The 13,603-nt window shown below is 43.5% G+C and overlaps 1 protein-coding gene across 1 annotated transcript in view; it reads left to right on the top strand.

The window, feature by feature from the left end:
* SGCD (sarcoglycan delta) overlaps window positions 1–13,603 on the top strand; it is a 360,172-nt gene that overhangs the window by 222,595 nt on the left and 123,974 nt on the right. The gene's annotated exons all lie outside the window — the stretch shown is intronic.

Below are 13,603 nucleotides of genomic sequence, written 5' to 3'. Positions count from 1 at the left end.
GATTTGCTCACACAACAAAGTAGTCTTCTGTGGCTGTATGCTGAAATGCTCTAGTATGATGGTTTAGGAGTCCTGGTGCTGGAGCTAATCTGTCACTTATCCCTGCTCTGTCACCAATTAGTTGTGTTACTTTGGGCAAGGTACTGACCTCACTGAGCCAGTTTTCTTTCCTGTTCAGTTGAGCTAAGAACATCTACCATCTCAAGTGGTCCCTAGGGTTAAATGAGTTCATGATGTATCAGCCAGGTATTTTGAATTCAGCGTGTTTCACTTTAGAGCACTATACTTTGCTACCTCCTCAAATTTGTCCCATTTTTCAGATGAGTAAACGAAGGCTTGAAGAGGTAAAGAAACTTGTCCAAGATCAAGGGCCAGTGGTAGGACTTTTCAAATCCTTACCCATGAACTCCAGCCTCAGTGCATCTAAATGCACACAAATATGTTCTCAGACCTTGGCCAACCCTTAACACTTAATGTCTTTCTCTATTATGTGTAGAAATGGCACTTTCCATTTTAGTTCTAGGTTTTGGGGGGCAGTGAGAGAAACAAACACAAAAACTTCAGGCTCTCCTTTTGTTCCAGAATACTTTGCTATACCGGCTGTAGAATAACTGCCCAGTATGGAAATTATTGGAAAACATGATGGTATCTCATGCTCAGATCATTCTGTACAAATGATATGAGCGCTTCCCGTTAGTTCATCCACACTTCATGAGTCACCTCGCTTCGTTAAAATCCGAATCTTTGGAAAGATTCAGGATCATTTTAGATGTCCAAATACTTCAGCTTAATCTTTGTGTAAAAAACTCCAAGATGGTATCATTTAAGAACTCTCTCCCTCCCCCCACACCCCCACTGTTCAATAGACTAAGTACTGGAAGATTATTGTAGTTTTTGGTCACTTGAAGGCAGGTGGATATTTTTGTTGTTGTTGTCATTGTGTCTGCTTGTGATATTTTACTTAGAGAACAATTCAGGACAAAATCTGTCTCTCTCCATCATTAGGAACATTTGCTTTTTTATGTTAAAATGTAGAAAGGAAGCATCATAATGAATACCACTGCTGCTATCAATGCTAGAAAGATTAGGAAATGACCACCCCACAAATCTCGCATCAACCTACTCAGTGAAATGAGCCTGGTGTGTTGCAGAAATGAGCTTCCTGTCAGCTGGGATTCAGCCATATGGTGTGGAACAAGAAGTTTAGGCAATTTCATTTTCAGTTTAATGAGAAGTTTGTCTTTTTGAGTCATCAGACTGAGCAAGCTCTTGGGAGGTTTGAATCTGGATGCATATTTCATGGTTGAGTCTAACGTAGCTGGATTGGAATCCTTGCTCATACCTTGAGGATCTGAGTGACCCTACCCAAGTCTGCTTTTCTCTCTAAGCCTTAGTTTCCACACATATAAAACAAGGAGGGTGGAACAAAATGGAGAGTGGAAGAATGAATGAATATAACAAGAAACATATGTTAATTAATCAGTTATTTCTGTTGATAGTTGAGTAGGAATAGCAGTAGAAAGTAATAAGGAATAAGCCTGAAGATAATGCCTCCAGAATGTAGTAGCTTAACTCAATTGTTTATGTTCTTCTCTGGATAACCACACCCACCTATTCAGTTTTCAGGAAGATGACTTCCTCATGCACACTCAAAGGACCCTGAATAGAATGACAAAGGGACTAGAAGCCATGCTTCATAAAGAAGGTTCAACTCTCTGGAAATTTGTATCTGGGAAGAGATATAGGAGAGGGTGATAAATATAGGCTGGCCATTATTGCTGATCTATCATACATGCACATCTTTCCTGAGGAAAAGAGAACAGGCAAGAGCTACGTAGCTGAGTGGCTGAGAGCACAGGTTGTAGAGTTGACACTGGCCAATAATCCTGGTTTCTGTCATTCATCAGCCAGGGCCTTAGGATGTCGCTTCACCCTACTAGGCATCCTTCTACTCTGTGACATAATATAAGAATGCTTGGCTGTTGGGGCGCCTGGATGGCTCAGTGGGTTAAGCGTCTACCTTCAGCTCAGGTCATGATCCCGGGGTCCTGGAATCAAGCCCCACATGGGGTACCCTGTCAGCAGGGAGTCTGCTTCTCCCTCTCCTCTTGCCTGTCTCCCCCACTTGTGTACGCTCTCTCTCTGAAACAAATAAAATCTTAAAAAAAAAAAAAAGGAAAAGAACGCCTGGCTGTCACAGTAGTTGGGAGAACTGGATGGCACAGTGTATGGAGAGCACATAGCACAGTGGTGGTACACAGGAAGCCCTCGGTAGATGCTAACCATCATGTTGGGGATGGTTTCTGTTGGTCCACTTGGGCTTCAGGGGACCCATCACATTCTAAAATTTTACCCAACCCTATATGTTCACTTAAGAAGGTACTCAGAGAACCTGTGGAAGTATTCATATATCACTTAAGTTTGGACTAGTGGATTTCCTGGACATAGGAAGGGCCAGAAGAGGAAGAGCCTTTAATTGCCAAGAAACATGACACTGCCCATTTCACCCAGGTACACACGAAGCTGGTCTTGCTAGCATGTGTGTTCTCAAGAAGGACTTACATGATGGAGGGGTTGAAGGCCTGGGCTGAATTCCCAAAATTATAGGGTCTCTTCCTCTACTCACTAAGACACTGGTTCTGAAAGTGTGGGTCCCTGAATGGGGAGCATTAGCTCTAGTCTACTCATTAGTTTTGCAAACTCTGAAGCCACACTCAGACCTCCTGAAGGAGAAACTCAGGAGTGGGGTTCAGCAAGCTGTCCTTGAACAAGCCTTCTAGGTCACTCCAATGTATGCGCACACATGAGAGCCACTGACCTAAGACCCTCACAGCTTTGTCCCAGCTTTGCTGGTAGCTTTCAGTTGAGCTCAGGCTCAGCTTTTATCACTTTGCTCCAGAAAAGCCGCAATATGAATATAGCTAACACATGTTAAGGGTTTTCTCTGTGCAAAATGCTAAACTAATTGCTGTGAATAAAGACATTGGGTAAGAGGGCCCTGGCTTATCACCTTGATGTACAGAGGAACAAACTGAGGCACAGAGTGATGTGAAACTTGCCCAAAGTTCAACGGAGAGAAACTGGTGGAGTCACGATCTGAATCTAGGCAGTCTTCCCACTTCCCACGTGACTTCTATCTCAGGCGTCTTCCCCGAGCTCCATAGCACACTGGCACCACGAGCGGAGGGAAGGAGAACCAGGCACCTGTTTTCCAGCTGTTCCTCTCTTCCTGGCTTCTAGATACTCCACTGTTCCTGCAGTCCTCCCAGATCTCTGACTTTTCCTCTGCTTCCCTCCCTTCTTTCATCTCGTAAGTAACCCGGACTCACCCTTTGCATGGGGTGAAGACTCCCTCCAGGCTCAGTCCTTGTTTGTCTTGCTCACATTTCTGTGGGAAATCCCACTCTTATATACGGCTTCAACATTTGCTTCTTTTCAGATGACCCCAAGTCAGTATTTGCTCTGAACTGCCTTCTCACTTCGAATTCTAAATTCCCAGCCAACAGCCTGCACTTTTCTGCATAGAGGTCGTTCCAGCGCTTCTCCTTGCGCAGCTGAGCCCAGGTGTCCTCCAGCAAATTCCCTGCCTTTCCAGAGCCCACTTCCTAGCTCTGCTGATAGGGGCTGTCATTCTCCTAGTCTCCTGGCGCCCAGGTCCTCTAGTCTCTTTGCTTCCCTGCAAGTACCAGGCCCTGTCTCTCTTTTTATGGTCCTGGTGTCTTTGCCACCCTTGGGATTTCTGTACTGCAAAGTTATCTCTTTAGGTCAGACATAAGAGAATTCAGGTTTGTAGTCAGGCCCAGCTGTTTAATTACCAAAAAGGTCTAAGTTAGTGTGCAAGATAAGGCATGATATTGTTCAGTTTAATTGCAGAACAAAGTTATTAAATATGGGGCAGGAGTGGTCTTTAAAAAATCACCCAGAAAATAGGCAACATAAAAGCCAGTGCATCCAAGAGGAATCTTCATGGAGACATCAGGGAAAAATAACTTTGATTTTCATTAATGACCGGTTTCGTTGAACAATGAATCGGACATTCTAGCATTTATAAACAAAGCGTAATTATAAAGTGTTATTCTAATTGTTAATTAGGTCTATTTATGCTCTAGATTCATTTTTTAAATATGTCCTCTAGATGCTACTTGATGCTAATTATCTGAGTTACATTATTATCGATTGAAAAACATTTTTAATTAATTCTAAAGCCATTTAAATTAGCAGAAGATTTATAGAAATTCAAATGTGGTCTGATGCTAATTTTTTTAGGAAGACATCAGATGATACATTAAGCCTTTTGAATTAGTTTTTGATGAAACTTTCTACTGCAACTTGGCAATTGATAATTATGATGAAAGGAGTGGGGTGTTCTTAGGGGTGGTCGTTCATTAAATGGATGTGTGTGTGTGTCATATATATACATATATGACACACACACACACACTTATAAACCTGAATCTCTAAAACATCATGGAGATACACAGATGTGTGTCCCTGTTCCTACTCAGGAAGCTCTCTGTCCCTTCAGGGAGACAAGACACACATGCAGAAAACAAACTGCTTAGAAGGATAGAAACAAAGTGACTTAGAATTACAGAATCCGGCTGCAGTAGGGTGGTATGCTAGAGAGAGTTTAGATAGCTGCTTAACCGGGAAGCTTTGAAGTAGACCTTGAGTACACATTGGCGCATCAGAACCTGTAGGGGGAGTGTTTGCTTGATGAATGGAACAACACATGTTTATCAGTCAGGACTCACTTGGCTGGGAGGTGGGGAGACCAGTTGCCCCCTGTGATAGAAAAGTCCATCAGTAGTTGGCGTCAGGCTAGGTTCAGTGGCTCAAATAATGTAACCTCAATTCAGTCTCTCCCTTTCTCTGAACACCTATGAGCTCCGTTATACAATCATGCATTTTGCCTTCAAAAGCAGAAAGGGTCCTTACCTTCTGAATATAAATCCCACAAAGGTCTGGGTTTTTCCTCTTACTAGACTGGTGCGGACCATATGCCCATCCCTGAACTAGTCGTTGTGACCACAGTGATTGAGTTTGCTGGTCCTGGACCATATCCCCACTGCTAGAGCTAAAGTTGGAAATGACCAAGAATGAACTAGAGGGGACCATTGTCCAAAGGGAAATTGGGGTGCTGTGTCCAAGAGAGGGAATGGATGCTGGGCAAAAAACAGCAAATATTCATTAAATTAAAGGTATGACCATGGAAAATCCTGACAGCTGTGCCTGACCATGGTACCCAGAAATTGTGAAGATAGCAGAAGATGCTTCAGAAGCTCTCATCCCCTCGCTCACTCAGCTCCACAGATGCGGGCCTCCTCGCTTCATCACCAAGCATTCTCTCACCTCCCAGCATTTATGTTTACTCTTCCCTCCATGTAGAATGCTCTTTCCAATCTACGCATAAAGGACCTTTCCCTTTATGGCTTAAATGTCATTTCACCACACATCCTTGGCCGCTTTATAAAAATAGCACATTCTTGATTTCACTGTCTGTACCAAGAGATGGCAAAGTAGGCCTGTGGGCCAGTGAGGCTAAACACACCGCCTAGTTTTGTAATGTTTATTGGAACACAGCAGTACTCATTTAAGTATTATCTATGGTTGCTTTCACACTACAGCAGCAGGGTGGAGTAGTTGCGACAGATCATATGGCCCACAAAGCCTAAAATATTTATTATTTGGCACTATACAGAAGAAGTGTGCATATTCCTGGTCTTTTTCTTTACTCTGCCTTATTCCTCTTCAAGGCAGATCTCACAACATGCATGGTGGTGATAAAATGTTCATTTCATGAAAAATATGTTTATTTTCACCCTCTCCTCCTCGTTAGAATATAAGCTTTATGATAGCAGAAACTTTTGTTTTTCAGAATCTAGAATAGTGCCTAGTGCATAGCAACTGCTCAGTTATATTTGTTGCAAAAATAGGTGGAAAGATTTTGCACATTGGAATGTTTGATAACCAATCTGTATAGAGAACAGGAGGGAGGGAGAATGTTCACCCAAGTTAAGAGAATATTATTATGCTTTCCTTGAGGATTCATAAGGGCCTAAACCAGGATGGAAAGAGAAGAGAGGAGAAATGGGAAAGAGCATCTTGGCGTAGAACTAATGAAACTTGGCAACTAAGTGCAGGTGGAGGGTCAAGAGGGGCAGTCGGGGACGGCTCTGGTGTTGTATGCCTTGTAGCGCATTAACAAAACTGTGTCAGAGCAACAAAGCAGGTTGGGGATTGGAGAGAAATGGTTCAGTTTTACATGCCCTGGGTCTTGCTGCTTGAACACCTAAGGGAGAGGCCAGGTGTCCAGTGGGAAATGCCAGTAAAAAAGCCCACAAGATATGGTCCACTAGCAGGGGGGTCAAAGAGTCATCCATACAGTTTGAACACAAGGACTCCAAAGAGGAGATGGCCTAGGCGGGCATCCCAGAGCAAGAACTCAGAGATGCTCCTCAAATAGAGCACCCCCAAACAACCCCTCACCTATTTCTTCCGCTGAACGAACCTCCAGGGCTCCTTTATCAAGGCTGTGACCGCCTTCCCGGAGGCATCCTCAGACATTGAGGTCCCCATCCCACGTTCCCATGTTCAGATGCTTTTTCATATCTACTCCGCCTTTCTCCATGAGAAGGAACTCAATGCTTTAGAATGTGACCAACTGGTTCCACCGTACCTACCAGCCAGGTGATGTTGGCTATTTGACTCTAATCACATAGGCTACGTGTACAGTTCTAAATAACCTCTCCATCGCCTTCTCTGCCCTCCATCTTTTTGTTTCTCTTCCTTTCTGACATATCTCATCAGTGAATGGAAGGAAGCAGGAGAGCGGCCGAAGGGTTATAGTAAAAATGGAACACAGTGCCTCTTACGTGGTGGTGAAAACTGAGTAATTCTGACATTGATCCTTGACAGATGAGAGCCTCCCAGTCTAATAGGAACATTGGCAAAACAAGTCAGAGGCGCCTGAAACCTGTCAGGGCCCTCTTTCTGCTCTTTGTTATCATTATCAGAGATAACCTACAAGAGATTCAACTATTTAAAAAGAATTGCCTGTTGTACAGTTCTCCTCCGGCATCTCATGCCAAACTTGGTTTATTATTTACAGGAATGCAGGAATAATGTACTCGGTCATAAAGATACACTTCCCATAAATAATGCAGTGAGAAAGCCAAGTATAAAAGAGTATCAGATGAACAACCCCAACCTTAATAAACCAGAGCTACTTAATGAGAAAAAGCACAATTCTACAACAGAGAAATAATAATGGGGTCTCCTCTGAAATGCTACGTATGACTGTCATACTTCCCCAGAAAGTAAAAAAAAAAAAAAAAAGAGTCCATCCGAAAGCCTAGGTGATTCAACCGCCTTGTTTCATGTACCCCTCCACGCATGTGCACAGGCATCATAAGCGGCCACGGTTCAGGGTGCACCTTCATCCCCCAAGCTTGCGGGGTTGATTGCTGATGCAAAAGCATTTGCTGGGCCCCACACATTTTTCCCTTTGGCATGAGGGAGATGTGATTTCATATCAGCGTGATGGATCCATCGTACTGTATACAGATTACCAGCTGTCCCAGCAGCATTGCCTTAGCAGACCTCCCCAGGCGCTGAGCCACTGTCTCCCTTACTTGCATATGGGGAGGGGGGGAGGAGGGGAAAAGGCAGTTGGGGACATTCGTGAGCTTTCTAGTTTGATTAAAGAGTTGATGAGGTTCACTATTTGGCTGCTTTCGAGAGAACCAATTCCAGCACTTACTGAGGGGGGAGGAGGTATGTTTCAGCTTCTTTGTCTTTTGAACCAACACGACTTGAAATTCTCTGTCAGGCTACAGCTAATGTGCTTTCGGGCATCTGTCGGTTTGTTTTTATCCTCAAAGTTTTCTTCTTGGCGGTTAATACCGGAAAGAGAGTATTTTCAAATGAGCGGAGATGTTCCGCCAGAACATCTTCAATGTCAAGAGGCTGTCCGTCTGTATAGTCTAGGTGTATTGTCTTCTTTCTCATTAATTATATTCACTCTTGCAGAATATTCTGATTCAACCAAAAGTCACCTGAGTTGATTTTTTTTTTCCCCGCTCTCTTCCCAGCAGAGACCAAGGGGAATGTTGGTGTTTCACAGTGACACCGGGAATTTAATGAGACGACAATGTGAATAAGAAACTCTCAGTGTGCAGACTGGGGAAGGAAATTAACTTCATTCTCCCTTATTGGAGGGACTTGAATTTAATTCTGCTTATTTGAGTGGGAGAAAAGAGTGCTAAAAATACTTCCTCAGCAACTTATGCTTCCCCTCCCACCTTGCTCTATGCTTTTGCTATGTACTACTCTTCTAATCTTAACCCCTTTTGTACCCTGACTTCCCTAGGAATGATGGGTAAGGTGGCAAGGGTGAATCTAAACAGAAGAAATCAGGAGAGAGAGAGGAGAAATTATTCAGAACCCTTCAGGGCACAGGATAGGAGCAAATGCCTGTGTACCCTTTGTGGCGTTAGGATCGCAGCCTCGTTAGATGGGTATGGGGTTTGGAGACAGACTGCCTGGACACCTCTCCTGGCTCTCGTGGCACAACCTTGGGCAAGTTTCTAAATTCTGAAAGCCTCAGGTTGCCTGTATGTAAAATGAGGGTAGTACAAATACCTGCATAGAATATATGAAAAGTTCCTGGCACAGTGCTAAGCACATAAGTGCCCACTATTATCAGGGCCTATTACTATTACTCCTTCTACCCATTCCTACCGAGCACCAATTTGTGCAACAATCACCAAGCAAAGCTCAATGCAGGGATGTAAGGACACAGCATAAAATTCCCTTGATCTCAAATAGGTCATAGGCTAGTAGGGGTGTCAAAGCACATATGCAGTGAAATATTAAATAGCACTGGAAATGGTTCTTAGGAAGTTAAATAGAATCTAGAAGCTAGCACTTGGCTGCGGTAGGTGCTAAGAGGACTTCCCCATAATGCTGGAGAACAGGGGCAGGATGCCAAGCCAACGGAGGTGGCCCAGGGAAGTTCCTAGAGGAGAAACTGAGGGAAAGTGTAAGGCGGGAAGGTTGACTTAGCAGATTCAGGGGAATGACCTACAGTCTCCCAAAGTGCAGGATCAGCAGAGCCAGAGAGGAAGTGGAGTGAGCTGCCCTTGTTTCTTTCCAGCAGATGTGTGGGCTTTATTTTTGAGGAAGAGATTATTATCAGCATAGAATAAACAAGAATTGCTCACTTCCCCCAAAGCCTGAGTTAAGGAGGCCGCTCAGGGTTCTGCTAGAGCATCGCCAGGATGTTCCCCTCTCGGCAATGTACTGAGCAGGATGTGGCTGAACGGTTAACGAAAGTATTTGATAGGATTTTGATTCTCTAAGGCAAAGACAAAAGTGTACTTAGACAATTGGGAGTTATTTATGATGCAAGAACTTTCAGGGGTCCAAAAAAAGAAAGGGAGTAACATCAGCAGGAAGGTTCCTGGCATTATTTAAGCCATGGTGTAGGCAGTTCTTACTTAAAAAGAAATTCAGTTGCATTCAACAAATTGAGCGCTAACTGTGGCCAGCTGCTTTGCTGACCAAAGGGCCACGGGGACCCTGCCTTTCTGGATTCCACAGCCAAGCAAGCAAGACAGTTGTTGTTAACATTTACATGAGAAGAATGTGACTTATCGTGGGGGAAGTACAAGATGTCATGGAAACATAATATTAGGAGTTATTAACCTCATTTTGCCAGCGAGGGAAGTCTGCCCAAAGAAAATGATGTTGCAGTTGAGACTGGAAGGATAAATGGAAGTTAGTCCAGGACATGGGGTCGGAAGCCTAGGTGTGGAGGGACATGTAAAAGTCCTGGGGAAGCATGACGTTTCAGAAGTTTTACAGCTCCAGCTCAGCTGGGGAGGGGAGGTCGAGGAACCATACACCCAGCCATGAAAAGAGACAGGCTGTAATTATGATAGTTAACATTTATTAAATGCTTACTCTCTACCAGATACCGTTGGAATCTCTTTACATGCGGTAACTCAGTTCTCAAGACAGCCCTCTAAGATAAGTTTTATTATTAGGCTCATTTTACATATTAACAAACAGACCAATGCAGAAGCGAGTTCCCCAAGGTTCTGTAGGAGTTCAATGGCTGAAGTGAAATGCAAATCCAGATAATCAGACTTTAGAGCCATGTAAACTTGGTTTGTTTTTTTGTACTTTTGTTGAGATGCAATTCACATATCCTACAATTCAACCATTCAAAGTGTGCAATTCAGTATTTTAGTATGAAGAGCCTACTCTTCTAACATATATCACATATATGTAGCAACAAATACACATGTTCATATTTATTTTTCACCTGTAGATATGTTTGTTATGTAGGTCACGTGGCGTACATATGTATGGTATACATACACACATTATAGACGTTAGTTAAATATATAGATAAACATTACATACGCATGGATCATTGTGGAGATGGGTGTATATATACTGTTATAAAGCCATACTGTTAACGTGGGCACTGTGTATCCTTTTAAAGTACTTAGACGTAAAGGTAATGGGAAGACATTGAAGGGCTTCAAACAGGGGAGTGACAGGATCCGATTCATGATTTACAGGACAGTGTCAGGAGGATGAGCTCGGGGGTGGGTCAGACAAATCCACTGTTTATGGGACGAGACACATCTGTGAGTTCTCTGCTTGGAGGTTTAATTCAAAAAGACATTGCAAAGAGAGAGTTATGCAGCCTGCTCTCCAAGACCTTCAGTGCTCACAGATAGCTCACCTTGCCCATACTCCCAGCCCAAAGGAAACAGGCTGACTGTATGAGGAAGGGCAGGATTATCCCAGTTGGCCAGAGCGCAAGCATGGCCGATGAATTCTTAACGCAGTTCATTGTTCTTCCTGCTAACTTGTTTGATGGGAGCTGATCAGAGGTCAAAGCACATTTAAAGTACTTGTATTGTATCATAGGCTTGTGGCAGAGATTGTATTTAACCAAACAAAGGAGAGAGCTGATATGAAATCAATATGCAGAGTGCCTGTGAGCTCTGGAGGAAGGTAATGTGCTTTTCTTCCTTGGCTGTTAAGTGTATCTCAGCTGCCAAGGAAAATGACTTTCTCTCTCAACTTCCTATCTGTCTAGCTGACTGGTTATTGGGAAGTGTTCAGGCTCTAGTGCTTCAGCTGTGTTTAATGAGAGCATCCTTGCATGAGAGACTGAGAAAGTTCCTCTGGCTAATTCTTCCTCCCAGGACTCTGAAAATCTGTCTCTCCTTAGCAGATTCAGAGCACAGATGTCTGGTGGGGCAAGGAAGGGTGCCAGGGCCTTGGATTTAGAAGGCGTGGTCTCTCCTTGCCTTTGGGAACAGGAACTTATGCTAGAATATCAGAGGTGAGAAATGTACCAGAGACACTCGTGTGCAAGGCTGTGCACCCTGACAGTGGCGCAGAACATCGGGACCATACATGTTCCAAGGAGAGTCCTTCCCTGAGAAGTAGAGACTTGACTTAACCCTTGCAGGATGTCAGTGGGTGACGTTAGGGCAAGCAAGGGAAGCCGTTCTTGTTGGGAGGAGACCATGTCAGAAGCCATTCGTACTCTCATAGTACAGCCTGGCAACTGAACTTCAAAAACTTAGTCCTGTCACTTGAACAGTTGGGGGATATAAAATGAATTACAGGAGGGGAGTTGAATTGATTGGTTGTTAAAATGAGCCCTTTCCTCTTTCTCGCTCCCATCTTCTTCCTGCCTTCCTTCCTTCTGTGATCCTCAGTCAGACCAATTACAAGTGCGAGAAGCCAGTGTGGGGGAAAGTCTTTGCTACCACAAACCGCAAGTGAGCTGACACACAAGAGCGAATGCAGTCCTTGGGAGCTGAATATATAATCCCCTTCCATATAGTAGCATTTAGTTAGATCGGAATACTTGCGCAGGGTTTTTCCTGGTTTCGGTTTTGGGTGTTACTGTTTTTTGTTTTGTTTTGTTTTTGCCATCTTATTTGATTCTCAAAACCACCCTTAAAGGTACTCAGGTTGAGGGGGGCAAAAAAGAAAGAAAAGAAGTCACCACCTTAGAAATTAAGAGATGGAAGCCTGTGGGAATAAAACCGCCCATCTGAGGTTACCCAGTGAGAGTGTATTTCTGCCCTGATGTCATGCCCTGCAGTGGGATAAGTCACCCCAATCTCATACCTCTCATTGATGGTGGTTAGGCTTCTACTGTGAGTATGGCCCTCCCCCCAAGGACCATGAGGGATGGTATAGAAAGTTCTAAAAGACTGATTATGATCTCTGAATATTTGCCTGATAGTTATGTTAGGTGGTCATTCTAAAGCATGAGTTTTTCTTTTTTCTGCTATAGACCCCTTTGAAAACATTGGATCTCTTCTCAGAATTATATTTTTAACCCATTATGCCGGATGACCAAAGAAAGCCAATGACACACGGTTAGCAACATATAAAATACAATTTTGTGATATAATAATATAGATATTTGTTAAAACATCTAAAAATATCTAGTTCGAGGCAGAATAATCACCATCATTTCAAAGTAGTGATGAGTATAAATGATGTTTTGAGATGTGTGCAACAACTTCACTGTCATAGGAAATAATCTGTGATTTCTGTTGGTGAGAGAGTCCCAGAGTGATAATTACTGCAGATCATTTTCTACATTCTAATAAAAGGAAATGCTATATTTCAGTTAAAGATTAGTGAAAATAATGGTATAAAATCTGCCTTTTCAAAGTTCACAGACCTACTGAATTCTATCTCTGTGACTCCTTGGCATCTCCAGGTGAAGTCCCCTGTCTTTTTTTTTTTTAAGATTTTATTTATTTATTTGAGAGAGAGAGAATGAGAGATAGAGAGCACGAGAGGGAAGAGGGTCAGAGGGAGAAGCAGACTCTCCGCTGAGCAGGGAGCCTGATGTGGGACTCAATCCCGGGACTCCAGGATCATGACCTGAGCCGAAGGCAGTCGCTTAACCAACTGAGCCACCCAGGCACCCGTGAAGTCCCCTGTCTTAACATTAATGCTTAGTGAGCACTTACTATGTGCAGTCTCTATGTTAAACTGGGGATTTAGCTAGAATATAACAAGAATCAGACATGATTCCAAACTCTGAGATATGTCTGTATCATATCATATTATATCATTCATGTTTAGTATCATGGGCCACCTGTCTCATGCGGAGCTCTGGGTCATTAAATTCTGGGGATGCAGTTAGCCTGGAGCTGACAGGGGGAGGGTGTTACAACACACTAGGACCAGATAGTGGTTCTCAACATGGACAGTTTTGCACCCTGCCAAGCCAGAGATACATGACAGTGTCTAGAGATATCTTTGATTGTCACAAACTTGGGTGGGTGGGGTTGCTACTGGCATCTGCCAGGTAGAGGGCAGGTATACTACTCAACATCCTGTAGTGCACAAGACAGCTTCCCCACAACAAAAAATTACCTGGCCCCAAATACAGAGTTTGAGAAGCCTTGAACCAGAGGGAAGGTATAGAGAGCACTGAAGTCCCACTGTAAATAAACTCATGTGTCTCTGGTTCTGTGCCCTGGTTCTGGTAACATTCTTCCACCCTCCACAGTGCCTGATGTCAGGCCATATATACAGCAGG

Source organism: Eumetopias jubatus, unplaced genomic scaffold (genome assembly GCF_037043125.1).
Source record: "Eumetopias jubatus isolate StellerSeaLion01/CBP00866 unplaced genomic scaffold, mEumJub1_p1.0 scaffold_5, whole genome shotgun sequence".
Classification (NCBI taxonomy): Eukaryota; Metazoa; Chordata; class Mammalia; order Carnivora; family Otariidae; genus Eumetopias; species Eumetopias jubatus.
The sequence above is the reverse complement of the archived record's forward strand: the minus strand, read 5'-3'. Positions and strand labels throughout refer to the sequence as shown.